This window comes from Dermacentor albipictus, chromosome 4, assembly GCF_038994185.2.
Source record: "Dermacentor albipictus isolate Rhodes 1998 colony chromosome 4, USDA_Dalb.pri_finalv2, whole genome shotgun sequence".
NCBI lineage: Eukaryota > Metazoa > Arthropoda > Arachnida > Ixodida > Ixodidae > Dermacentor > Dermacentor albipictus.
The window spans coordinates 423,189-447,503 of NC_091824.1; the positions used below are offsets into that span (position 1 = coordinate 423,189).

At 47.6% G+C, this 24,315-nt stretch overlaps 2 protein-coding genes across 7 annotated transcripts in view; one reads left to right on the forward strand and one right to left on the reverse strand.

Annotated features, from left to right (window-relative positions):
* LOC135896268 (carboxypeptidase N subunit 2-like) overlaps positions 1-24,315 on the reverse strand; it is a 490,754-nt gene that overhangs the window by 359,237 nt on the left and 107,202 nt on the right. The gene's annotated exons all lie outside the window — the stretch shown is intronic.
* LOC135896275 (uncharacterized) overlaps positions 1-24,315 on the forward strand; it is a 244,086-nt gene that overhangs the window by 182,781 nt on the left and 36,990 nt on the right. The window lies entirely within an intron of this gene.

The window sequence follows — 24,315 nt, forward strand, 5'->3', positions numbered from 1 at the left end:
AATATACTCGCATACAAGGTTTGAAACAAGAAAGCTATGATGCCCTTGGCATTTCTCAGTGCCTATTTGTCACACTGACGAATGTCAAAGGCATCGTAGGTTTCATGTACGCATTGGTTGTGTTACACTTTTGAGTATTGCATTTCTCAAACACAAAGGTTTACAGCAGTGCTTTAAATAGCAAATGCATTTCCTAATTTATTAGTGCAAGAGGAACAGTACAGATCATGTAAAAATTTTTTTACAGACTATATGTCCATGGATGCACGCTTCTGATGACATAGCAGTGACGTGGTCGTGGGATGAATGACTTTATTTCAGATTTAAATATTGGCTTCCAAGTCTGGGTTACTGGGTTAGTCTCCTACACTGAATAGTCTAGGTCAGAGCTCATTTACTAGAGAAAGTGAATTAAACTAGGAATTATAAACATCAAAAGATCTTGTTTAGGAAATTAATGCGACAATCAGCAAGGTTCTTTGGGTATTGATTTCCAAATTTGTAGGATATATTTTATGACTGGTTTCATTATTGTGAGAAGAAATATTTGTTTATTGTCACACTAGAGTTGGCTGCCCCCATTTGTATACAACCCCTTTACAGGCTGAAAATTCAGTGTGTTACCCTATTTACTCGCATAATGATCGCACTTTATTGTAAAAAAAATTGACTCAAATTCAGAAGTGCGATCATTACGCTGGGTAAATTTCCCACCAAAAGAAAAAAATATATCCTCTGGCATTTGCTACGGGATGACAACAGGTCAACAAAGAGGTGGCTGCCTCTGTATGTACTGCGGGACACACACACAAAACAAAAACATGGTGGCCGGCAGAGCAAGCCGAACGCGCCGAACACGATTTTTTTTACTTTTCGTGAGTACATTACGTGCATTCAAACAGTTTCTTCCGTATCAGTAATGAATAATATTGGCAAGTTTGCGGCAATAACATAGCCATGTCCACTTTGAGGGGACAGAAACAGATGGGCGCGCTTAGCTGCCTGTGACATAGGAACACATGGCGGGCATGCTGCGGAAACTGCGGCATTTGTCTTCACCACTATCCTAAAATGGCACGTTTCCGCTAAGGGTGGGCGAATATCTTAGCTGCGTTACAAACGTCGGCGAATGAATAGGGTACACTTCTAACGTGTCACTGTAAACGTGGCTGCTATCATTGCCACTCGCGATTTGTTGCGTGCCCACAAGTGCAGGCGAGGAGAAACGAAAGACGCCTTTTTTGTTGTTTTTGTTGACCACAACCATTACAAAGACTACACATAAAAAGGCAAGTTTGGTTGTAGCTTTTTTTTGTCATATAAGTGCGGAAAGTGATGGAAGGAATGAAATGGGGCATCGGCTTAAGAATGTTTGGTGCGTGCAGACTACTTGGTTTGTCTTGAAGAGTTGTTCTCATAGCAGTTGACAGATGGTAAGCGCGATCAATATTAGCTAGACTTGGCACATGACATATCGCTGCGGCAAGTTTGGGGTGCAATCTTACACGAGAAATAAAAAAATTACCGACGATTACGTTACTTCCTAATGCGAAATTTGAGCGCAGCAAATAAGCTGTTTCACCTTTTCGATAGATTGAGGCAAAGAAATCGAGCAACACATGTATGCGCTATCACAGAATTTTTTTTTATTTTTCACACGTATTCCTTTAACAAAGACTCCACTAACAGTTCTTGACAGTCATGAAGGAAGCTTTGTGGTCGGAGAAATAGACTGATATATGTTCGACTTGGTACACCAATGCTTGATTCTCAAAGACGAGATCTATACAAGTGCCTCGCGAGGTTGTCACAGCCGTGGGACGCGTTACGAGCTAGAGGAACGGGATGTTCTCCCGCATAAGTGTTAGGAAATTGCTGTTTGTCTTTATGTCAACATTAAAGTCCCCCACTACTAACATCGGTGTGGATCGATGGACGGTTAATGCGAGTTGCAGGAAGTGCACGACGTCTTTCGTGAGTGCGGTAGGGGCGAAGTAGGCAGCTACTACCAGCAAGCCGTTGGGCAACTTTGCGGCGCACAGTTCGCCAACTTCAAAGTTCGAGCCGGCGCTTTGACAACCGGAGACTCGCAGGAAGAGGTGGGAGGGGGGCGGCGTGTACACCCAGCGGCAAACGATGGGGGCAGAAGCGCGTGCAGCAAGCGGACAACACGATAAAGGGAGGAGGGAAGAGATAGCAGCCACTGACTGATGCCGCTGACGCCGATAGTGAGTCAACCCCAGCTGCGGAGTTGGTTTCAGGGACAACGCCGCCGATGCCGACACAAACAATATGATACCCTCGCTTCCGCAGCGCTAAGAACCAGGGGGGGGGGACCCTTTCCTCCTCTTTCTGCATGGCGGCGACGGTGTTCTATGCAGTCACGTTATCTTGACTCTCTAGCGGCGTCAGCGGCATCCAGCGGTATCAGTCGGTCGCTGCTAGCGCTGGGGGGATGAAAGGGGGGCGGAGCTGGTTACGAGGCCGACGACAACGCCGACGACGACGACGCGAAACCCAGGAACGGACGCCAAAGAGCTGCGCTCTAAAAATCGAATTTTGACATCAGAATTCACGGGTGCGATCATTACGCGAGTGCGATCATTATGCGAGTAAATACGGTATTAGGTTGTTTTTGGCTTTACGCACTCAATGTTAAGGGATGCAAATGGTGACACACAACAGAATGCAAAAATGACTAATGAATGCAAGCAGGGCGTGGGGCTTTTTAGGCAGATGCATGCGTGTGCTATTTATAAAGCTCCCCATGGTATGCCTGAAGGCATTTGCTAACACTTTGGTAGAAAACACTGACACCCACTTATTAAGGGGAAATACTCCTCAAAACAACCTTTTTATATTTTTGTACTAGAGATTTGAATATACTGTGATTCATAAAGTGTTTTATTAGATTTAAATTGTCATTGATTTTTGTGTAGCTGCTGTTCTTTAGTTATGGTCGTACACAGTGGCAAAATATTCTTGTGGGCACTTTCCTGTGTATAAAATTTTCAGAAATAGCTTCATGCTGTATCTTATTTAGCTAGTTATATACTGCAAAGTGATGACAGCTATCGAAACGGCTTGTACAATTACTGGAACTATGCAAAAAATATTAGGCCACATTAAATAATTTTACAGATTGCACTTTCAATGAGATATCAGCATTCTGCATATCTTGAATAGTATGTATGCCAAATTTCGTTAGTATAGGACAATTATAAGTGCATAAGGTTATTGTCATGCTATTGTGAGAAAAAGTTTTTGAAGTATATTGTAATTTTTTTCACAATAGCATGAGAAGTATGCAAGATTAGTAGGCAGGCCTGTCTGCCTGCCTACTAATCTTGCATACTTCTAGTAACTTTACATGCTGTTTGAATAGATATTGGCACTTTGCAGTCTACAAAGAGCTGAGTTAGCTGCAGCACACTGCTTTTTGTGAAAATTTAATACACAAGAAAGTGCCTGCAAATATGACTATGTATTTTGCTGTTGTGTAGGACATAACTCGAGAAGCAGCTAAACAAAAACTAATGGAATATGTAAAATCTGCATGAAGAACTCTACAATTGGCTCTCTTTTCAAACCTCTAGTACAAATAATAAAAATGTTTCGAGTAATATTCAATCAGCAAAATGTTTCCCTTGCTACAGTGACCTACAACATAGCGACAAAAGTTTAAGGGAAGTCCTCTTGTCAAAGCGACTCTGGGCTGTCTTCCCAAGGGCTTCTGTTAAAGACTGCATTTTCCTGCATTTGTCAGGAGAGCAATACAAAAATGTTTGTGAATGTGAAAATGGTATTGGCACACAAGCAGAAAAAAAGGCAGTTCTGTGAAATGTAGACTTGATTATAACTTTGTTCGACATTTACATTCCGACTGCATATATTTATTTCGTGTTTTGTACTGAGTGTTTCAGCGGTGACTGCCGCTAATTATTGAACATAACTGCTTCATGACAGTGCGACTAACAGAAATTTATAGCAGTGGCAGACATTAGAATTACAGTACTCAATGACGTCTACTTTGTAAGAACTCAGACTAGCACCAGTTCTGAGATACACATACCCAAAAAGTAATGATCAAATAGATTTCTCTTTCACACAGAATTGTCCCACAAGGCTTACAGAACTCATTGTTTGTCAAGTACAAGCAGATTATGTGCCAGATGTAATTTATGCTCAGTAAATACATAAATCAGTCATGCGAGGTGTCTCACTTTAGGTTGCAAGTTCGAACTTCTTTTAATCTTGCTTGTTTTTATTTTGTTTCCTTTGTGAGCATGAGTGAGTTGGTGTGTGTGAAAACTTTTATTGTACTGAGGTCCGGAGGCTCGACTTCTCAAGCCAAGGCGGGCCGCTCCCACGTTGGCACTGTCAGGCCAAGCCTTTCAGCGACATCATGGGCCCTCTGGACTGCCCTTAGTTGGTCCTGAAACAATGGGCTTTGAATCCTTTTCTCCCACTGTGTCCATTCTTCAACGAGGTTGGGGAGAGTCGCGGGACACCCCGCCAGCATATGTCTGATTCCAATGATGCCATTACAATCATTGCATTCCATCTTAATCTCCCTCTCTGGATATATTTTATTAATGGTGTACGGTGTGGGATATGTACCCGTTTGCAATAAGCGCAGTGAGACTGCCTGAGCCCTGTTCAGTTTTGAATGTGGCAATGGCAATTGTCTGCGTCCTAAATAGTAATGTTTGGTAACATCATTGTATGTTAATAAATGATCTCTGGATTCCTTCGCTTGATGGTGAACGGCTCGGTTGTGACTGTCACGGTTAGCAAGTCCTCGTGCCAAGTCATGAGCAACCTCATTGAGGTTTACCCGAGTCTCGTCCACTTTCCCCATATGCGCAGGAAACCATCGGATTTCAGTTGTCATAATCACAATGTTTTCAAAAAGTTTAGCTGCAACTCCAGCTACGTAGCCTTTATCAAAACACTTTACAGCGGTTTTCGAATCACTGTAAATGAAGGCCCACTTATTACTCCTAATGGCTAGAGCAATTGCCGCTTGTTCCGCCACCGTGGGGTCCTTGGTAAAAATTGTGAGAGCGTCTTGCACCTTCCCTTGATAATTTGAGACAATGGCCGTATAGGCTTCTTTACCGTTCACCCAGGCGGCATCAACTATAGCTGCCAGTTGGTTCTGCTGCTCTATTTCCTTCAAGAGTGCTTTAGCTCTTGCCTTTCTCCTTTCGACATTATATTCTGGATGCATGTTTCTGGGGAGAGGGTTGGTTCTGATCTTGCTCCTAACTTCAGTCATTAATTCTACTTCAGCCTCTATTGGACTCCTCGATGTATTCAGTTCTGCACCTATTGCCTGTAATATGTTCCTGCCAGCTCGTGACTTTGTCAATCTTTCGTGTTGCGCTAGCTGTTGGGCCTCCGCAATTGCTTGCATTGTATTGTGCACCCCTAGACTCATGAGTTTGTCGGTTGCAGCGTTACTGGGTATACCTAGGGCTACTTTAACGAGCTTCCTGAGCATCACATTAAGTTTGTTAGGTTCTGCCTGCTTCCATTTGAATAATCCAGCTACATAAGTGAAGTGACAGAGAGCAAAGGCATGTATTATCCTTAAAGCGCTGTCTTCTCCCAGGCCTCTGTGTCTATTGGTAATTCTCCTTAGTAACCTAATGACCTCATCTGTTTTATTCGAGATATGTTGTATTGTTCTGTAGTTAGTATTGTTTCCGTCTATGTGATACCCAAGAACCTTGATTTTTTCAACTAGCCTGATTGCGGATCCTTCATGAGTATATAAGCACACTCTTGGCTCATCTTCCGGAATGTAACCTCTTGGTTTACGACCTTTTCTGCAATGTTTAATGACTAAGAGTTCTGATTTGGCTGCCGAGCATTTCAACCCCATGGCTTTCAGTGTGTTCTCTACAACGTATAAACTTTCCTGTAATCTGTTCTCTGTCTGTCCTATATTGCCCTTGGCACTCCATATGGTTATGTCGTCGGCATATATCACATAACGTATACCCTCAATTTTCTCCAGATTTCTTGCAACCTTGGACATTGCTAAATTGAATAGCATGGGTGAGAGTACAGCCCCTTGTGGAGTGCCCCTATTTCCCAAATTCTTAGCTTCTGATTTAAGCTCACCCAGCATGGGTTGTGCAGTTCTATTTCTAAGAACGTCCTTAATCATGTTAAAAAGTCTCTTACCCAAACCCATCTCCGAGAGAACGTCAAGTATTGCCTTATGCTTTATACGATCAAAAGCTTTTTCCACATCCAATCCCAAAAGAGCTTTCGTATGCGCTGGGCTAGCCTGTATAAGTTGATGTTTGATCAGCAGCATAGCATCCTGAGTTGACAGCCCTGGACGAAAGCCGATCAAGTTGTATGGGAGGATCTCGTTCTGCTCAACGTATTTCGTGAGTCGATTTAGGATGACATGTTCCATAGCTTTGCCTAGACATGACGTTAAGGAAATAGGACGGAGGTTGTCTAGAGTGAGTTGTTTGCCTGGCTTTGGTATGAGGATAGTATTGGCCACCCTCCATTCCTCTGAGTATACCCCTTTTCTCCAACATTCATTGAAGTGTTCAGTTAGATAATAGATTGATGCATCATCTAGATTTCTTAACATCTTGTTAGTTATTCCGTCAGGTCCAGCCGCCGATCTACCATTAAGACTGTGAAGAGCGGCCCTCACTTCACTCTCAGTGAAGTCCCGGTCAAGTTCTTCTCATATGCCTCCCGTATACTCGGGGCTCTCCTCTCCTTCGTTTGGCTGTTTAAGTGGGAGATATTTGGCTGCGAGACTATCCATGATATCCCTCTCTGTTTTATCTTGGCTTTCCTGATGATCCAACTTAGCTATAGCTGTTCTCTTGCTTGTCCTTGTTTCATTCTCGTTGAGCAAGTGCTTGAGGAGGTTCCAGCTACCTCCATGTTTGAGTCTACCATCAGCCGAATTACAGATCTCATCCCACTGTTGCTTCACGAGGGTCTTCGAATGATCATCAATTTCTCTGTTTAATTGCGCTATTTTTTTTCTTAGCCTTCTGTTAAGTCTCTGCGTTTTCCATCTCTGTAATATAGCCTGTTTGGCCTCAATCAGATGCGCCAGCCTGCTGTCCATAGCTTCAATATTTTCCTCTGTCCTGATTTCTTTAGTGGCCTCCTTGACGTCCTCTCTGAGCTGGATGACCCATGTCTGAAGGGGCTCCTGCTCGGCATGTGGAGGCCCCACTGTCCCTCTGTTCGCCCTAATTTTTCTGAAGTGATCCCAATCAGTGAATTTGAAGATTCTTGTTTCCTGTCTCGGTATGCGTATGGTTATGTGTATGATGTAATGATCGCTTCCGAGATCCAAGTTTGAATTTTCCCAATTGGCTCCTCTTGAATTGTTCACAAAAGTAAGATCTGGCGTGGAGTCCCTGCTTGTGGAAGTGCCACAACGGGTGGGATACGCAGGATCAGTAATCAAGCATAATCCCAGATCCATGGCAAGACTCCATAGCTCCTCTCCCTTCTTTGTGTTCCAAGCGTATCCCCATGTATGATAGGGAGCATTAAAGTCCCCTCCAATAATGAGAGGGGAGTTTTTGGCAACCGAAAGCACCTTGTTGAAGAGTGCTCTCAACCTTTGTCTCATGTCGTTAGGACTGCTGTAAATATTCAAGCAGAAAATGCTTTGCGTCTTACCTCTGTTTCTTTTAAGTATAATCTCAACTAGAATAAATTCAAACCTGGAATGTCTAAGGTGAATCTCATGCTCAATGTACGGCAACTTTTTGTCAATGAGAGTCGCCAACCCCCTCCCCATTCTTTTGTCTCTACATATAACTTTGTACCCAGTGAGCATAATTTCGTCCGCTAAGGTTTCCTGCAGCATAATTACCTTTGGCCTGGCCTCAGATCACCTGATCACCTGTTGCAGTGCTGCTTTTTTGTGTTGGAACCCACGACAATTCCATTGCCACACGTTAAATCCATGATTACTGTCCATTGTTATTAGGTGAGGATGCCTTTCTATTACCTGCTATTTTCCTCTTTGTGATGGCCCCCGACAATCCAGGAATGGACTTTATACTATCCGCCTCCGATGGCAGATACTCATCGTCGTCATCCCCTCGTGCCTCCATTTTCCTAAGTCTTTTCTGTGCCGTTAGCCTCCATTTCCACAATTTGTCCACTTTAAAGTTGGTCGTTTCAACTGTCTCTCTTAACGCTTTAATTGCCTCTTTTATTTCACTGAGGGCTGAGAAGACTGAATCACCCTCGGAACTCACCGCTCTCTTTTTAGGGGCAGGGGAGCTGGATTCCCCTGGATCGTTGCTTTTGCTCACAGGTCTATCTATCTCTACACTAGCAGGGCTTGACTGCTCTTTTTTACGAAGCTCTACTACCTGCCTGGTCAATTCTTCATTAGCTTTTCTTAAAGAGGCTACTTCTTTAATTAATTGCTCTATTCTGGCATCATTGTCATCACCCACAGCCGCCGAGGCGCCCCCAGCAACCCTCGCCATACCTTTGACTTTGTCAGCCCAGGTGGTTCCTGGCGTCGTCTTCTCGCCAGGGATTGAGTCTCTTTGCACGAAGTGCACCTGCGCGTCCCTTGACTTGGAGCGCCTTCTCTCCCTGGATAGCGAACGATGCCTGGATCTGGTGCGGCTCCTGGAGCGTGAGTGCTCCCTGTCCTCGGGGCGATGGTTGGGCGCCAGCTGATGCGCCTCCGACTGCGCTCTTGTTGACGACCGAGTCCTGTTGCGCTCTCTTCGACGGAGTCGTACAACGTAAGGGACTTGAAATCTTTTCTTACAAAATTTGTCGCCGGTAGGGTGATCGCCGTCACAAAATTTACACCTAGGTACACACACATGTTCATCTCCTGGGTTGCGAGTTCCACAACCTCTGCACTGAACAAAGTCAGGTGTTGGACACACATCAGAGCGGTGCCCGACCCTTCCGCAGGTGAAGCAGACGTCGAATTGCTTCCTGTAAAGGTAGCATCTCACTAGTGTGGATCCATACCTGACAAAATTGGGCACTTTGAGTCCATCGAAAAGTACTATGACCGATTCCGACGTCTTGATGCGCTTAGCAGCCAGCGCAAGCGGGTTCAAGTCATGCACGATGTTTCTTGTTATCATAGCTTGGGAGTCTCTGGTGTCCACTCTTCGGATGACGCCTTTGCATGTGGCATGTGGTGCCGCTTCGTATGCATTTACCTCGTATTCCGCTGCCATGATCTTGAAAGACTTGATTCTGACGTACTTCGCAGGATGTTCGGCCTTAGGTGTGCTGACTACGATGATATTTTGAGTGAAGTTTGGGCAGACAACATCTTCACGGGCCTCGTCTTCCGTTAGGCCGGACGCCTCAATGACTGCAGAACCAATCGTGGTGGTGCTCACCTTGTTCAAATTGAGCCCTCCTCGAGGCCCTATAATGATCTTGCTGTGCTCCTCAGGCAGTTGAGGCATTCTCGAAGCTCTGATAACCCGATTCTTAATCATTCCACCGACGGCGGTTTTCTTGGCGCCATGATCTCGCTGACTGCGTGGCAATGTGCTCTCCTCATCCACAGCCTTTGTGCTAGCTCGTGATCTTCGGCCAGCCACGACTTGCCAGCCGAAGTCTTCCTGACCATTGTTTCTTTCATTTCCAGAAAAATCTTCATCTCCCATGCTTGTATCCGCCATGCCTGCGGGCAGGTGGGCTTACTAGGCCCAACAAGGGCCCTACTCCTCACTAAGCTTAGCTCCGCTAAGCTCAAGTCGGCGTCTAGGAGCAGAAAAGGTTCTGTAAAATTGTGAAAATAGGAGCCCCACCTCGAATCTTGGTGTCAGTCGATTCGCCGTCGCTTCGTGGATCCAGTGGTATGCTTCTTTTCGTTGTACTCTCAAAATTGGCGAGCGGAGCATGGAAAAAGAGACGGAGCCGATGCTTCCACGTCTGCACTGCTCGGCGCTTCTTCTTCTTCCCCCAGTGAGTTGGTGACCTTGGCACATATTGTCAAAACTGTTTTTTCATCACTGGGAATCGATAAATTTCATTTACACATGAAATTCCCAGTTACTGGTATGGTAGGCTTCGAGCTTAATTCCCTTATCTTTCATATGTTTATCTACCAAGTAGTTTTATCGTTCATTGAAACATATCCATGCAATGCAGAGTGGGCACCCAAATTATCAAGATCTGTTCTTGCTTTCTACCCTGCTCTGGTGTTTTCAAAACCTAGCATTGGTGCAATGGCCTGTCTGCACCTGCAGAAAAGTAGTGAAGTGGCTAAAGTTAAAGGTCAACAACATAATTAAGATACAAAGCAAAAATATAAGTTCGCAATTGTCCCCCATAACCAGAGTTTTGCTTAGAATTTAAAAAAATGGACATTCTGCTCGGGTGTGAGAGTTGCTTTGGGCACCAAGGGGACTACGTAGCACCTGTGCTAGTGTACAGAAAGCAAAAAAAATCACTCCAGATTGGAGCGGCAGCGGAAAGTTCAGCACAGATGTTTTATTTCACGCACCATTAATGTGGCTTATCATCTGCTCCTGTTGTATTGGAACGCATACATTGGGAAGACAATCCTTTGCGCCATTGTTACCTTAGCGGGACACCAGAGAAAGGTAGAAATAAATAAAATCGAGAACAGGTATTCACACTTGGTTGCACACAGTGTATTATCTGGAAGTGTTTCACTCTACAAAAGACTACTGTGATAGTTAATCATAATGACAAAGACAAAAGAATTAAAATAGGTATGTGTCAGTCATCCGTCCGTGACCTCCAGTGTTTATAGAAACACTTCTTTCTGTATATGTGCCAAGCCGTAGGGAGGCTTTATGTAACTCAGTCAGGCTTGCTTAGGTAAAGATTGGAATAAGGGAAATCACAAGAACATTGTATGAATGATTTGTAAATGTGGCACCTAATGTAACTTATTCATGTATGGGCTGAGGATAGATTACAGCCAGTGCATAATGTGCTCTTACAGGATGACTTGTGATGCGTAAAAGAAGCCTTCCTTACATCTTCCTCTTTGTTTCTTCTGGATCTTTGTGCACTATGTGTATTGTTACAGCTGCGTGCATGTAGCTGGGTATAGTTTATGTGTTCTGCTTCCTTCCTTGTCCTCATAATTCATGCGCCATCTTTGCCGTAACAAAATACAGCTACCTGTGCTACTTATTTTGTCAATGTGTTTGCATTATGGAAAGTTTTGTATTAGCGGTTATTTCTACCTGTGAAATTGTCTGTGTCAGCTATTATACTTAGTCTTGCAAAAGTATGTTTCTCAACATAAATAAATGATCAGTATAAGTGTTGCTGTATTTATTTTTGTAATTTTGTCAGTTATGAAGTTTTTATACACTGTTGCATGTTGTATGACAGAATAAAATTGATGCACAACTTTTTAATGTGGTGTTTTTCAGATCAATTTTCATCTCACGCTAACATGCACAAATTGTGTGGGAAAAAGTGCCAACAAGAGTACCATAAGGTAAGACAGCTGTTTTTACTGTTAGATTGGATTATCAATTGCCAACCAGTTGTTTTTAACAAGCATAGTATAATGCATAGATAATGTAATCTAAGTTGGAATGTTGTTTTTATTGCACTTCATTATATGGGTCTCATTTGCACATAAGTGCAGCCTTTCTTATTTGTTATGTGTAGCTTACTTGCTTAGAATGTTAAGTCGTAAGTTTAGAACAGGGAAATAGGTTGAACTTATAAATCTTTTGACATATTGCTACGGAATAGTGTTACCGATGACGAAGAGGCGAGCAGCAAGAAGACGACGACAACGATTGGAGGCTAGCGCGGGCTGTTGCCTCTTGGCCAAGTGCGGCGTATTACGTTGTAAATATACTTGTATATAGCTTTTCATTTGCGTCTTCTTACGTAACATATCTGGTGGAGGTGGACGTTCCCTGTACCTCGTCACGGAGCTTCGCAGTGGACGGTACGTCGAGCCTAGCTTCATGGCTCCCGGCGATGACAATTCGACTCAGCCGCCTCCGACCCCTCCTGCCACTTCGACGACCTACATCTCTCTCCCTGCTCCTCGTGATCCTGGCGTATTCTCGGACAAAGATGGGGACGACGTCGACGACTGGATCAGCCTGTACGAACACGTCAGCCGCAATAACCGGTGGGACCCTACTATCATGCTCGCCAACGTAGTCTTTTACCTCGGTGGCACACCTCGGGTTTGGTTTCGGACGCACGAAGAGGAGCTCACCAGTTGGGATTCGTTCAAGCAAAAGCTCCGAGACTTGTTCGGCAACACCTATGGTCACCAACTTGCCGCGCAGAAGGCGCTTTCCGGCCGTGTGCAGACGTCAACAGAGCCCTATGTCACGTACATTCAGGACGTCCTGGCTCTGTGCCGCAAAGTTGATGCACACATGCCTGAGTCAGACAAGGTATCCCACATCCTCAAAGGCATTGCCGATGACGCCTTCAACTTGCTCGTATTCAACAACGTCGCGACGGTGGATGCTGTAATCAAAGAGTGCCGCCGCCTGGAACTCGCTAAAAGCAGACGTATCGATCAGCAGTTTGCCCGTTTGCCCAACACCCCAGCGACTTCTTCCTGTGCCGACGCTCCTCGTCCCAAGAACACCGGCGATATTACCAAGATCGTTCGGCGTGAGATTGAGGCCGCCTATCCGGCTGCCTTCGACTCCAGCCCCACCAACGCACCGGCAGTCACGGTTTCCCTGATCCAGGCAGTTGTCCGCCAGGAGTTCGAAAACATGGGCCTTCACACCATCTGCTCGGCCCATCACCCTGATACCCATCCGGCTTCTTCGATTCCGCCCCGTCCCGCATCGTCTTACCCACCACGTTTCCGCAACCCAGCTGAATGGCGCACTGCTGACGACAAGCCCATTTGTTTTCACTGCCGTCGCATCGGGCACATTTCTCGGCACTGTCGAAGTCGCTGGACTTCCCCGACCCGGTCTGCTTATACTGCCTATTCTCGCCCCACGGGTGGCCCTTCTCGTCCTTATGCCGCACGCTCCGATAATGCCGCCACTGACTCTCCTGCGCTGAACCGCCCCTATTCTCGTTCACCTTCACCCCAAGGACGACAATCTCGCTCTCCCCAGCCCCGTCGCTCCTTTTCGCCGACTCTCTTCGGACGCCGCTCCCAGCCGGAAAACTGAATGATGCAGCGCCTCGAGGTGACGCTGCATTGCTCCCAACGCCGCCAAATCCTCCACTGACGTTGCCCACTCATCTGAACCTTCTTGACGTGCAAGTCGACGGTGTTCCTGTATCTGCTCTTATAGACACTGGGGCGCATTTGTCGGTAATGAGCGCGGACTTTCGTACCCGCCTGAAAAAAATAATCACGCCCGCCACGACGCTTGTTGTCCGTGTCGCCGATGGCGGAACAGCCCCCGTAATTGGTATGTGTGCCGCCCGCGTCTCCTTCGCCGATCGCTCAACACTCGTGCTATTCACAGTCATCGCCCACTGTCCCCACGACATCATCCTCGGCTTAGACTTCCTCTCCGCACATTCTGCTCTCATTGATTGTTCCGCCAGTACTCTCCGCCTTGACCTGCCTGTTATGGATCCCGCTGAACCACACCCCAGTCGCCTCAGTTCCGACGACTTTGTTCGCTTGCCACCTACGGCACTGACTTACGTTGACCTAGTGTCATCCCCACCAGTGCCCGACGGTCACTATATCGCGGCTCCTATACAAGACGTCCTCCTTACACACGGGATCACGGTACCTCATACCGTTTTATCTATTACGGCTAATTGCGTCTGCCTGCCAGTGGTCAATTTTGGCTTGACGGCACAACTGCTGCCACGCGGGATGTCTCTGGCCCAGCTTTGCTCATTCGAAGATCACTCAATAGCATCTATTGAGGTAGACAGCAATTCAGCCGATCCTCCTCTACCATCTCAGTCGACAACTTGCACCATCGCCGACTTACAGAAAATGATTGCGCCCGACATGCCGTCCGAGCACGCTCGTGAGCTCTACCGCGTTCTGTTTTAACGCGATAGCGTTAAGGAGCTCGTGTCGCAGAAAAGCCGGTGTCGTCGGCGTCGGTGTCGGCGTCGGCGTTTGCGGCGTTGACCGTGAGCGATAAATCATGGCAGGCGCTTCATAAATAAAAAGCAACTTCCAAGATTGGCCCGGTGGGAATCGAACCAGGGTCTCCGGAGTGTGAGACGGAGACGCTACCACTCAGCCACGAGTTCGATGCTTCCAAGCGGTGCAAACGCGCCTCTAGTGAATGCGGTGTTGCCTTCGAAACGAGCCGTGGAAAGTTATACTGCGGTGTATATCGGTAATTATGAACATGTAACGTACAGAAGTCACAATTACACGAGTTGCGAAGTGCGTTTCCGCTGCATTTCTTCTGCGCTTTCCGCACACGCAGAGCCATCTTGCGGCAAACACAGAAGACCCCCTCCTCTCAATGTACGGCGCTGCCCCGACAGGAGGCGCGCCGCGCGCGCATTGGGACCGCTGCCAGGCGCGTCGCGGGACTCCCTCTCCCCTGACGACGCTTCGCCGTGCTCCCGGTTTAGATTACTATCTATCTCTCTGCCCGTGCCGATCACGACGTTTGGCTGGCGTAGATCGTTTCCCCTCCGAGACACCGAGTTCTTTGGTTCGTTTCGTTCGCTCAGGCGCACGTTTCGTTGCCGCGCCGAACGCTGCGTTGCTCGACGCTCACCGCGTGATAGGTGGGCGCTAAGTCCGATGCAGGGCGCATCGTAAGTGATCGCTGTGCCGTAGCGCATTGTCTTATACCCCTTGGCGGGTCGATGGGAACGCTGTCGCGTCCCACTCTTGAAGGCGAAGCTTAAGCGTCCTCCAATTTTTCCTACAACGATATTTTTGACTTTAACGATCGTCATTTGGCCCAAACTACAACTGTTAAACATCGCATTAATACCGGCGATGCCCCTCCTATTCATCGCCGCCCGTATCAAGTGTCACCGGTTGAGCGTCAAGTTATTCACGCTGAAGTTCGCAAAATGCTTGCCAATAACATCATAGAACCGTCATGTAGTCCATGGGCGCCACCGGTTGTACTGGTAAAAAAGAAGGATGGCTCATGGCGCTTTTGCGTGGATTATCGGCACCTTAACAGGGTTACCAAAAAGGACGTGTATCCCCTACCTCGGATCGATGACGCCCTTGACTGCCTCCATGGTGCTCGCTACTTCTCTTCTATTGACCTCCGCTCCGGCTACTGGCAGATTGCTGTGGACGATTTCGACTGCGAGAAGACTGCTTTTGTAACTCCGGACGGTCTTTATCAATTCAAAGTGATGCCGTTTGGTCTATGTAACGCTCCTGCCACTTTTGAACGCATGATGGACTCCCTTCTTCACGGTTTCAAATGGTCCACATGCCTGTGCTACTTGGACGACGTCATAGTATTCTCCCCAACGTTCGCTACGCACCTCGAGCGCCTCTCGGCAGTCCTGGACGTTTTTCGTCGCGCCGGTCTGCAACTGAACGCATCGAAGTGCCAATTCGGCCGTCGCCAGATTACCGTTCTTGGGCATCTCGTTGACGCGAACGGAGTGCAACCGGACCCAGGCAAGATCCATGCTGTTACGCGCTTTCCTGTTCCGAAGTGTGTCAAGGATGTGCGCAGCTTCATCGGCCTTTGTTCCTACTTCCGCCGTTTCGTGAAAAATTTCGCGGCCATAGCACGACCACTAACCGAGCTTTTGAAAAAAGACGCCCCTTTCCAGTGGGGCGATAACGAGGCCTCTGCATTCTCGCATCTAGTCGACGTTCTCACAACGCCTCCCGTTCTGGCCCATTTCGATTTTTCTGCGCCTACCGAAGTTCGTACTGATGCCAGCGGTCACGGAATTGGCGCAGTACTGGCACAACGCCAGCGCGGCAACGACCGTGTTATCGTTTACGCCAGCAGGCTCCTCTCACCCGCGGAGCGCAACTATTCCATCACTGAGCGTGAGTGTCTGGCCCTAGTTTGGGCGGTTGCGAAGTTCCGCCCATACTTATATGGCCGACCCTTTTCCGTTATCACAGACCATCACGCGCTTTGTTGGTTATGCTCATTGAAAGACCCTTCAGGAAGACTTGGTCGCTGGGCCTTACGCCTCCAAGAATATTCGTTCTCTGTCACCTACAAATCTGGCCGACTACACAAGGACGCTGACTGCCTGTCTCGCTACCCGGTAGACGAGCCTGACGACGCCGACAGTAGTACCGCCGACGGCATTTTCTCTGTGTCTGCCTTCGCTAACATCGCCGATGAGCAGTACCGAGACCTATCGCTGCGAGTACTCATCGAGCGTCTGCGCTCTACACCTACCGACGCATCCGTTCGCCGATATGTCCTCCAGGGCGGCATTCTGTACCGAAGGAACTTCCTCCCTGACGGATCTGATCTTCTTCTTGTCGTGCCAAAACATCTACGACAGACTGTGCTCTTTGAGATGCATGACGCACCTACTGCAGGACATCTTGGCGTAACCCGCACGTACGACCACGTCCACCGCCGCTTCTATTGGCCTGGTCTCGCTCGCTCCGTCCGACACTATGTTGCTGCCTGTGATACCTGCCAGCGTCGGAAAACACCTCAGGTGCTACCTGCCGGTCATCTCCAGCCGATCACTGTCCCTGTGGAACCGTTCTTTCGTGTTGGATTAGACCTCCTCGGTCCCTTTCCCACGTCATCCTCTGGGAACAAATGGGTAGCCGTCGCAACTGATTACGCCACCCGATACGCTATCACGCGGGCTCTCCCTACCAGTTGCGCCACTGACGTCGCGGACTTTCTCTTGCGTGACATTATCTTACTTCATGGCGCCCCGCGACAGCTGCTCACTGACCGTGGTCGTAACTTCCTCTCGAAAGTTATCGCCGACATTGTACGTTCCTGCTCCACTCAACACAAGCTGACTACCTCATACCATCCTCAAACCAATGGCCTGACAGAGCGGTTAAACCATACTCTTACCGATATGCTGTCAAAGTACGTTTCCAAGGACCACCGCGACTGGGACATTGCCCTTCCTTACGTCACATTCGCTTATAATTCTTCCCGGCACGACACCGCCGGATTTTCTCCCTTTTATCTGCTCTACGGTCGCGAACCGACCTTGCCCCTTGACACGGCACTTCCTCCTGCTTCGATCTCAACAAGCGAGTATGCGCGCGACGCCATCGCTCTCGCCGACCATGCACGCCAGCTTGCCCGTGCTCGACTGACGGACTCGCAAACCACTCAGCAGCGTCAGTACAACGCCCGCCACCGTGACGTACAGTTCTCGCCTGGTGCGCTCGTGCTCTTGTGGTCGCCCTCTCGTCACGTCGGACTTTCACAAAAGCTCCTTTCACGATACACAGGGCCCTACCGCGTGCTGCGCCAGGTGACGCCTGTGACGTACGAAATTGCCCCTGTGAGCTCAACCTCGTCATCTACTGTGGCACCTAGTGATGTCGTGCACGTCAGTAGGCTCAAGGCCTGCTACACTCTTTCCAAGTCCGGCCTTTAGTCGCTCCGGGACGGCGCTTTTGCCGCCGGGGGTAGTGCTACGGAATAGTGTTACCGATGACGAAGAGGCGAGCAGCAAGAAGACGACAACAACGATTGGAGGCTAGCGCGGGCTGTTGCCTCTTGGCCAAGTGCGGCGTATTACGTTGTAAATATACTTGTATATAGCTTTTCATTTGCGTCTTCTTACGTAACAATATTATAAGAGACTTGTGCGGTGGTGAATTAAACTTCTACATGAGTTACATAATATTTTGGGGTCTCATCAAGGTTCTGAGTGGCATTGCAGTGTCATGCATATGCAGCTGCAGGCTACATATTGGATTTTGCTTTTGCTACATTTTGCTTGGTTGGCTATTGATTCCAGTTTAATAGTAATGAGAACTGTCTTGCTTTCATAGTGATTCTGTGCTGACTGATACATTTGAATTTTCCAGAAGACAATAACAAAGATTGATGAAATATTAACTTTTTCTTGCTAGCCTGCCATGTGCTTTTTGGCACGTTTACTGTGGATTCTTTGTTATCCTGTTGTCTTTTCACAGTAGTCTTCTTGAGAACTAGCCGTAGTCGTGTGTACTTACAGCAAGAGTTGTTGACACATCTTGAAAAGCGGCTCGACACTGCCATCCAAGAGTGAAATGCCTTACATGGATCAGTTGCTTTACTTTATTTGCAAGAGACCGGCACCACGGACTAAGGGTAACATGACACACACTGCTGGAGTCATCAAACTCGTCTAAAATAGTTACCGGAATCATTCTTGCAGTTTTCATGTCACACTTTATCTTGAGTCGTCTGACTCATCTAAAATTGTTAACCGACTCCCTTAGCACTAGTCTTGTAACCCATTTGAGAGAGTATAGGCAACTACTACAACAGAGTATGCATGACTATTGTGTGCGGAGTCACGCAAACACCTTGTATGGAGCACAGATAGTCTCGGCACTCTCTGCCAAAAGAGAGTTCGGGTGTCTCCCACAAAGTGTGTCATATACGTGACGAGTCCAGACTCTTCGAAAAGAGTAAGGGATACACTTTTTTTTTCTTAGTGTGTGGGTGGTGACTCCAATCATTTACTCGGCACATCACACATCTACACTGGAATTCATATTGTTCCGCCAACTCTAGCTTATATTCTCTCCCCTCTAAGCTGCGACTTCGCCTGCCACCCAGGCCCCAGCTTTTCCTCTTTGTCCCCCGCTTCTTTCCCAGTCTGCTGACACGTGCTTCCACTGATGCTTGCTCCTCCTTTTTCTCAATAAATAAAGGAATTCATCCATGCATGCCTAAGTTACTGCAGAAAATAGCGTGTCTTTATCTCCATGACCACACTGTCTCTCACCTGGACTCTCCCATCGCAAAACAAAGTTGCTGTGTTCCAAATGGCTGGGGTTCACATATACAATTTTCTAAGAATGGCCAGTAGCACGGCGGGCAATTTTCGGTGGGTGACGAGACATTATATAGAACACCTTCTCTGCCATATCCACACTCAGTGCTCTGCTTCGTGAGCTACTATTAGCCGCTACGACGATGTACGAAATGAAAAAACCTAGCTGGGCTGGTCGCGCGCAGCTCTTTTTGGATTCGTGATGCGTCGGTTTGAAATAATAATATTTCTTATCTAAGCCTAAATTACAGCGATATAGGCGAGGTGATTTACGGTAGCTAGTTGGCTTGGACTAACGACGCTCTTCACGCAGCACTTTAGTCTTATGTGTTTGCGAACGGGAATGAAAGACAGGAGGGTAACACGCCTTCGTGAAATGAAACATTCGGAATAAACCTTTGTTTAGTGGTTGGACATATGTCGAGGGTGCCCAATACGAACAATCTGCAAGTCTGTATCACCTTGCAAAGGGGAACTCAGATGAAATGTTGTCTAACGGATAGGCTTTTAATTATCGTAAGTAGATCTTATTGAAATTCCTTACCATGAAGTGAAAGCCGACTAATAAGCATTTAAATTTTCTGTGTTCTTAAAACATCCTGTTAGTAAAAGGTTGCTGTGATTTACAGCCCCCTAAATTAAAACGTGAGTTATGGAAAATAAATTGGTGCGGTAAATGTGTAAACGCAGACGCAAGAAAAGGCCTAGTCCATTTCCCAGTATTCTCTCAATAAAGATGGAGCACTTCTATACTCTCACGTTGTAGTAATGTCAAGAACAAAACACTTCCAAAAGAGTCAGTCACGAATGTTACTCATTATAAGATGAGCTTGCGCTGGAAAAGAAAATAACACTCAAAGATACCGATAGCTGCGCGCACAGTGCTTCCTCTGATTCTGATCTACGGATCAAGGCGTCGGTTCGTCAGATTGGAATGCTCCTACAGTCGCGGACAGAATATTATGGACCATGAAATCTAAGAAAAAGCTGAATATCTCCGCAACCTCACAACGCAATCTGGTATTTGCATTTTGGACCTCGACTAGAATATGCTAACAACGTTGTCGTGGGCAGTTTTACTGGTTACTGCTACAGGCTGCTCGGGAATTGAACGTTTTCGGAGATTCCGTGGTCCATTTTATTCTGTCCGCGACTGTACATCGCAGCGCAATCTCGGGTAGGCAAATGTGATGGAGAATGAGCGCCAGTATTCGCTTCACGCGCGCAATCTGATAAGATAGCGCTCTTTCGCTATTGAATCCGCGCCAACATACTGGATATTAGAAACACATGCAGGCGCATCTTGAGCTAACTGATAACTTTGGAACTGCGGTTAGACGCTAAAAAAAGCACCCCCTTAAAAAAAAGAATACAGTTGCTTTCAATATTAGTTTAAACATAGTGCTGGTGGTTGTAGGGGTTGAAGGAACGGGACTTCGCGGATGAAAACCACAAACTTGGGAGGGATTTATTCTACATTATTTACAAGGAGGTGAGCGTCAAGTAACTGTCGTACAGACATTACGGGCCAGCAGCAACTCGGACGCTGCGGCCCGCGGCAAGAAGTTCGAGAGAGGTGAATCAGGGAATCAGGGCATGTCCCAGAATGCTCAGGTCTCTCTGGAAGGCTTCTTATAAACCCATCGAGCACTGCAAGTCACGTCATGTTTGACCAATGGGGAGAGTCCACTCCGATGACGCCACTTTCAGCCAATGGTAGGCGCCCGTGTCGTGGTGTCACACCTGGCGGCTTGCTGCGGTCTTGCCTCGCAGACTGGCAATGCACTTCGAACGAGGAGAAGGGGAGGGCTGCACCTGCTTCATTGTCGGATGCCCACCTGCTAATCCCGGTGGCGCACGAACTTGTTGGCACGTAAACTTGTTGCCTTAAACTTGTTTGCTCGGCCGCTTCTCTGGAATGCACTTTCCTGCTTCTGCATTCCTCAATTAGCTGTGCTGCCATCCGATGTGGTCTGGGGAACTCGAAGTAGCCTCAGGAAACAGCTCCATATCTAACAGCTCGTCCTCGCCCCGGTTGTTCTGAATGGCCGGTGAACTCAATTCGCTGGCCATGAGGAACGCTGATAGAAGCTGCAGGGTACTGGGGTCGAGCCTCGTTTGACAACCCTCGGGATCCTGGGCCCTGGAGAACATATGTCAAACAAACCAAACAACACAGCGCTGCCCCACGTGTAAGCGCAGGCTCTTCACCCCTGACTCGCCAGGCTATTACTGAGTCAAAATGAACCCTGATCTTTTATTTCCCCAATTTTGACAAAACAGTTCCAACCACCCTTCCAGACCGCTATGCATTTCTCCTCGATTGCCGACAAGACCAGAGTACTATTGTTGTTGCAAAACAAAAGGGTCGTTGACGATGCAAACAACAAATGAAAACAGCCGAACATAACTTAAGTGGCCTAACTACACGAACAGCATGTTTCCAATCTATCGCAGTGGCGTACTTATCACACGTATTGGTGCCACTGAACAATCTGGTCAACCTCACAGGTACGTAATCACAAGCGCACTAGCCTTGTGGTCACTAAACAAAACGCGTACTTGCATTGTAGGCAAACTTTTCACTTACGCTTACTCACGTTTTTTCCTTTAGTCCCTCTAGGACACGTGACATAAACGAACAATTAAACTTGCGGGACTTACACACTCCGCAGAACTCTTAAAAATAATGCGTCTTCTACTAACTCTTTCCACGCACGTTCACTAAAGAAGTCAGAATACGGCTGCCCTCAACACACACGAGCAACCCAGTCATAAATCTGCTTCCTTCCGTCCACACAGGACACGCGCTAACGGAACTAAAAACGCTTCTCCGTGCAAATCACGCACTTACTGAAAATCTACGCGCTTAACCTTCGAAAATTCAAAAACACTTAAAAAGAAAGAAGGTTAAATAACACACACGCGCGTTACGATAGGCCTCTCAACAATAACCTTGACCCTCAGGTTACTCACACATACACACACAAAAAAAAACCTATCTACTTATTAATGAGCATCTCGCGAGACTACATGTTTACATAAACCTCATCTTTCAAATCACGGAGCTTCTCAAACGAAAACACAAACAAAGCTCAAACCTTACACATTGAAAGAAATCCTAGTCTCAAATCGCGAAAAACTTCCGATGCTCAAAAATAAAACAAAATAACATTTCACTTCTACGGAAGCTCTCTTGGCTTCCCGTACCCGATTGCTTACGACTGGCTCATACTCTGAGCCGTCCCCGAGCTGGTCGCGGCTTGAAAGCTACTCTGGCTGCCGAGAGACAACAAAAGGGCTGACTAACTATCAGCTCCCCCAAGACGTTACGGTCTCCTGCCAATTTGCGTCCTCGCGCCCCGCTTTCAACACAAACTCGATTGACCGCGTCGCTACTCCCCACCTGGTCTCGTCCTACCACCTTGCGTTTCTTCGAACTGCACGCTGAGCTTTGAAAAGAACTACGGAACGACGAGGAGCTTAACAGCCTCTTGCCCTTTGTCCGCGTCCGTGCAGAACATTCTTCGCGGTCTCCCTTTGACCTGTGGCTCGAACGTTTAGGATGCGTCAACATCGTCAGTGACGACCGCACCTTTCTTCTCCTCGCGCCCTGCCCATTTGGGGTTCCCGCCATCTTTGGCGGCGCTAAATTAGTTACCGTCTTTCGGTCTTTACCGCGCTTCTTTTTACGGCGCTTTCTCTTCGCACTCACTTTCATGTCGCCTCGTGCCTCGTGCTGGCCGGTACACATTTCGTCGGCCCAGATCGGCCTCTTACCCGCACAGTCTGAGTGATTTACATTTATATCGACCCTCTCTCTGCCTCGACTGGCGGACAGCTCAACCGACTCTGGCACAATGCAGCAGGCTTTACTCGAGTAAGACAACTCGCACTCTTGCGAACTGCCCTCTACTACATTGCCCAGCTCACGCTGTGCATCGGCACACAGCCTGTCGGTATCAATCGCTGTCTCACGCGCACAGTCCGAATGATTAACTGAACCATCCCTATCTAGGCTATCTAGACTGGCGGAGAGCCGCACCGATCCCTGAACAATGCAGTTGTTCTCTCGTGGACTACAGTGCTCGCCATCCCGAGAATTACCCTCAACTGCACCGCTCAGCTCGCACTTCACTTCTGCACGCTCATCTGGCTCTACATGGGTGCTCGCTTCTGTCGGGTCAGAAGTACCCTTTTTTCCGCTAGCAACCTCGCTAACATTACCAGCGACGCACACACGCGGTAACTGTGCCAATTTGTTCGCAGCTGGCCTAGCTGTCTCTACAGTCATCTGTTGGCACAGCACCTCGTCGCTCTCTCTGCGGCCTTTAACGGCCTCTGTTGCCACTAAGGCATTGTTAGCAGCTAGCCTTTTCCCTTCACTTATCAATCGGCTGCCAATCTCACAGGCACTAATCTTTTCCTCGGCTTTTGGCGAAAATCTGCTAAACACTTCCACATTCTTTCGCTCTCTACTTCCTACAGACTTCTCAGACAGCCGTTGTCTCTGTGCCAATAACTGATCACAATCCTGTATCGCTTTGATCAGTGCTGCCTTCTCTCTCTCATACTTTTCCTCTCGCTCACGTTCGCGTTCATTCTCACGTCCGTGACGCTGACACCTAAGAGCAAGTTCTTGAAGCTCCTGCTTCCGTTCATTCTCGCGTTCTTCACGCTGACGCTCACTCCTAAGCTCACGACGCTCTCGCAAACGTACACGACGCACACGCTCCCGTGGCTCCTGTATCACCTCCCAAGCAAGCTTAATGCTTTCATCATCATTGCCACTATCTTGAATCGCCTTTATGATAGCTGGCATTTTCATCCGTTCGTCCGCCTCAACTCCCAAATCGTCGCACACCAACAACAAGTCTAACCTCGTCAACCTTCTAAGATCCATGGCAGCTGCCCCGACAGGTGGTTAAAACTGTTTTCCTTAATTAATTTGTGCAAACACACAATGCAACAAATTCCCGATTCCCAGAACTATCAAAATTGAACACACAACCTTTGAGTCTGGCGAATCATAAGGAAAAAAACCACGCGCTCACTTACGGTTGCAGCACCCTGCCATCCGGTTCATTCGTCCGCTGTCCCCGGTTCCTCCGGACTCCCTGGGTCGAAGGCTCGCTCCTTCTTCGATACTCCCAGTCTCTTCGGACCTCTTTCGACGAAGGCTCTCTCTTCTTCGCTCTTCCCGGTTCCTTAGGATCTCTCTCGACGAAGGTTTATCTGTAGCGCTGCCACCAGCTGATGCATTCGGAGGCGATCCTACCGCTGCCAACCAGATGTAGGGGTTGGAGGAACGGACTTCGGGATGAAAAACCCAAAACTTGGGAGGATTTATTCTCTACATTCTATACAGGGAGGTGAGCGTCAAGTAACTGTCGTACAGACATTACGGGCCAGCAG